We start from the raw sequence: 5,185 nt of genomic DNA, 5'->3' as shown, positions 1-5,185 counted from the left end.
ATGCATTTGATGAATGCCTGTCCTACTGGCTGTGATATCACATTGTCGGTTCAACTGCCAACCTGACAGATCTCTATGGAGATGTCGCCTTTCGGAATCATAGTTGGGAACCCACGAGATATGGTCCTCAGAACACCGTCCAGGATTTTGTGCCTGCACACTCTAGTGATCCGAAGGGATGCGAGTGGGATACTATTGCCACGGACCTCACATCTCAATACAAGCGGGACGAACCACCACCCTTACGACGCTACCGCTACCTCGATAGGTGGCATCCAACCATCATCCCTGCCGGGCGCATAGCGTCTCAACACTCTCAATATAAAATAATGATACAGTGGTTTTCAGAAAATATTTTCAGTATATCAATGATTCATTATTGCAATTCTGAGTCCTCGACTCATCTTAACCACTGCCATTTCAACATTTCCTTTCCGAACTTGTTAGTTCATCTATTTCTCAATTCATATATCATTCTTCCTTCTCACTTCACCAAAGCCATCCTCAGTACACCAGAAACCTAAGCCTCCATTCTCTAACTTTTCAATGTAGTACCAAATTAAATATCCTAGGACCTTTTCCCATGTTTTGATACCCAAAAATAAGCCAAAAAGTCTTAGATAGGTGTCACAGAAGGTTACAAGCTTGTTGGGAAGTTGAAATAGTTAAAAACAAAGTTTTAGTTTAAAAACAGGGCATGTGCGTATGCACAGGGGTGTGCGTGCACACGCTCAGGAGGATTTTCAAAAGTGTGCGTACGCATAGACGTGTGCGTACGCACAAGTGAAAATTTTTCAATTCTGTTTGCTCGCACAAGGCATGCGAACGCCCTCAACAGAATGCACCTTCCAACGTGTGCGTGCGCACAGGGCTGTGCGTGCGCACAGCTTGCAGAACTTCGTTGGTTGTGTGTGTGCATAGAGCGTGCTAGCGCTCTCACTAGTATCCACATCCCGTGTGTGCATACACACAAGGCTGTGCATGCGCACAGGTTCGAAAATTCACGGGTTGTGCGTGTGCACACAAACCAGAAATCATAAAATTCTGCAACATTGCAGAATTCAGATTTTGACACCAAACTTTGAATGATCATAACTTCATCTACAAAAATCCAAATTTTACAAACTTTATATCAATTTAAAGATCTTTCAATGAAATTTAATTCTACATGAATTTCAACAATTTTTGAAAAATGAGGCACAAGTTATGACCCGTCAAAGTTCACAAAAAAACCAGTTTTTTACCAAAATACACAAGATTCTTAATTTTTCAATTTTTATATCCAAAACCAACCAAAACCACATTAACTCCATCCCATATTAGATGTTACCATTTTTCATACCTCAGTTCACCACTCCACTTTATGCAATCATCAATTCCGATTATCAAATACATAACAATACATTCATATTCAACCAACACATTAATTAAAAACATCATTCCACTATTACCAACAATCATCATATTCAATTTCAATCTCAACCCTCAATACTATACTATCAACATCAACATTTCAATTCATCAACAACACAAATCATCAAATCATCATACATCATCCTACAATAATTCCAACAACCAATTTAATTCAATCCTATCCTATGGGCCACTAGCCTAAGTGTCCAGAAATATTATATATTACATAGAGAAAACCGAAACCATACCTTGGCCGATACCCAATATGTACCAAAACCCCAATTGAGCATAAGTTAAGCTTCCAAACACAATCCAAACCACCAATCCACTCCAACAAGCATCAACAATCACTCCAAAGCTCCAATCAGTTGCCAACAATCACAATCTCAATCTATATACACATAATTTGCAACAATTCATCCTAGGGTTCAACCTAATTAGAATGTCACAAGGGTTAAAAACAACTCACCTTACCCAATAGTTTTAGAAGCAAAGTCCACTAGCAATCAAGTGCTAGAGTGTACCTAAACACCTGAAATCACAAAATTTCACCCAACACAAAGCCCTAAAATTTCGAAATTTTGGAAAGAAGAACTGAGAGGGATTTCATGATTTTCTTAAAAGTTTTTTGTGTGGGTTTTGTAGAGGTCTTTGCAAGAATCGTGTGGCCGCAAACGGTGCGGTGATCGGAGCTCCGTAGCTCAAGTTATGAGCTTGAGAAGTTGAGCATGAATAGTAACAATGGGTTTCTCTCCTTCTTCCCCTTTTCAGCATGCAAGTGTTGTGTTTGTGTATGTGGCGTGCCGAATTAGCCTTTAATGAGAGTATATATATGTTGGGCTTGGGCCCAACTTGGGCCCGGTCCAGCCCATTAGCATTTTTAGCCCGTATGGCCCTACTTTGGGCCAAACCTTTAAAATTAATGCCCAGTTTTCGACTTTAAATATTTTCATAAGGTTTTCAACTGTTTTTAATTTTTCTTGCACAGTACCAGACAGACTTAAATTGGTTCGATTGGTTCGACTGCCAGTTCACGATTTTTCTCGCTTTTTTGTAGAAAATACATTTTCTGACTCAGAAAAATCTACTGAGTCCAAAAATTGTATTTAAATCCTTTAATTCTCATTCTAAATTTTTGAATCCTATTTTGGGCAATATTAATTATTTAATTAGACGATTAATTAGTCTCGGTTCTTACACAGGTCGTGACTAGGCTAGTTTACTTATGATTATATTCATATATCTTGTCTTTATCTTATGCTTCCTTAATGTCTTAACTCTTATCACTTTCTGAATGTGCTTTATCTTTCTGTTATCGGTATACGAGAGCATTATCCGTTCGATTTTATTTTACTTTTTTCAGACTTCTCATTAACACTTCCCTTCAACACACACACACACACATATATATATATATAATTATGTATTATAATCCACCTTGACAGCCGTACCACCTGATTATCATTGACTTATGACTCGAGCATAAGGATCTGAATATTAGGGTGTTACACCACCTATCCAAAAGACATTGCACGCGAATCTAAGGGCTCGGCGCTAAACATCAGGTTGTGGCGTTTAGTGCCACCTTGGCCGAATAGAATGGGAACTTTTGGGGTTCCAACATTAAATGCCGGTGATGTGGCTTTTAGCGCCACTCTGGCAGAAGTGAATAGTGAGCTTCTTCTTCAAGAATTTTTCCACGCCTTTCGTCCTAATGCTACCTGTAAATAACATAATGCAACATTGACTTAAAGTAGCATCTAATAGGGTGTAAATCACTCAAATCTTCTAGGAAATCAATAAATCACCACATAAATCATATAGAAAAGCTATGAATGATGCTCACGCATCAATTATCACTCGATAACTTGGGCCAACTAGCACAGAATTATCGATCGGAAGCCCATTAAGAGCTGCCTTACGACTAGGGGTGTTCAAATCCGATCCTGACAGAATAAAACCGATCAACTGAATCGAAAAAACCGAAAGCTGAACAAATCGAAAACTAAAAAAATCGAACAAATCATGTTTTGATGTTTTTTTTGCAGTTTGGTTCGGTTTTTGGTTTTGACACTAAAAACCCTAACCAAACCGAACCCAACCGAACTGGTCACTTAAAAAACCCTTAAAAGGCCAACCCCCAAAGGCCAAAACACTTAATAACCTAAACCTAGCAAGTAGCAGTGCTACTCTTAGTCTCTCACAGTCTCTCTTTAATGAAGTAACATCAGTCCCCAATCCCCAAGCCCCATCCGTCGAGCCCCTTCCTCCCAGGAGCGTCTTCCTTCACCGTCCATATCACCGTTGCCAACTCGCCGAATAGAGCCCGCGGACAGCACCTTGGTGCGGTCCTCTCTCCCTCCCTCCCTCCTTTCGCAGTTCACAGTCGTTGTTTCCCTCCCTCGCGTCGTAACTTCTCCCTTTCCCTCCCTCACTCTCGCAGCCTCTCCCTTCCTTCCAGCCCAGGTGAAGCCGTCGTCGTCTGTCGCTCATCGCTCGTCGCCCCTCAGTCACACTTCAAAAACATCGTCCATCATTGTTTGTGCTGCCGTCAGTACAGTAGCATTCCTCTGCATCTAGAATAGGGATGCCTCTCAAGTAAATTCTTTGTTCTAATTTTTTTAGATATGGTTATTTGTTCTTAGTTCTGTTCTAATATTTAGTTCTATTTTTATTTTGCTATTATGATTTTTAGTTTAGAATTCTTGGTTCTGTTCTTTCTAATTTGTTCTTGCAGTTTTGATAATTTGTAGTTCTCTAATATAAAAATTTGTGGCTGTTAGATAATTTCTTTTTGACAGCTTCTCCCTTCCTTCCAACGCAGGTGAAGCTGCCGTCGTCTGTTGCTCATCACCCATTAGTCACACTTCAAAAATGTCGTCCATCGTCGTTCGTGCTGCAGTCAGTACAGTAGCATTCCTCTACATCTAGAAAAGGGTTGCCTCTCAAGTAAATTATTTGTTCTAATTTTTTTGGATCTGGTTATTTGTTCTTAGTTCTATTCTAATATTTAGTTCTATTTTTATTTTGTTATTATGATTTTTAGTTTAGGATTCTTGGTTCTATTCTTTCTAATTTGTTCTTGCATTTTTGATAATTTGTAGTTCTCTAATTTAAAAATTTGTGGCTGTTAGATAATTTCTTTTTGAAAAATTGTTCTGAGTGTTCTTGTTTTAATTATCTAATTTGAATTTGTGGTTTGCTGTTCTAATTTATGTGGTTTTAATTTTAGTGTTGTTCTAATTTTGACCTGTTTCTATTATTTATTCAATTTTTCTTGTATATATATATTATTATCTAGTCATAGTTCTCTATTCTTTACTGAATTTAGTCATTTGAGATAATAATGATTGAGCTCTAAAACATAATTAGCATATAGTCAACCATGTTGCTGAAGTATTCATATTTTTATAATATTTTTTTTCAAAGACAGAGTTTTAAATCACCTTATACATGTACAACGTATAGAAGTAGTGATTGATTGATAATAGTTGTTGCTTTCCACCACCACCCTTATTCTTGTTGCTATGACTTGGTCAATTTCTTTACCAGCTTAAGTTTTGCATATTATGATTCATATGGCTCTCGTATTATGCCTTAATTTTGTTAGGAAAGGATGGCTATAATTTTACATTTTTCTAATGATTGAAAAAACTGAACAAACTAAACCAAACTAAACCGATTTTAATTGGTTTGGTTTGGTTCGGATGGTTTTGGTAAAAAAACCAAACCAAACCGAACCGCAGTTTAATTAAACGAGTGGATCGAATGA

This window comes from Arachis ipaensis, chromosome B02, assembly GCF_000816755.2.
Source record: "Arachis ipaensis cultivar K30076 chromosome B02, Araip1.1, whole genome shotgun sequence".
In the NCBI taxonomy this organism is placed as follows: domain Eukaryota; kingdom Viridiplantae; phylum Streptophyta; class Magnoliopsida; order Fabales; family Fabaceae; genus Arachis; species Arachis ipaensis.
This window is presented reverse-complemented; position numbering follows the sequence as displayed.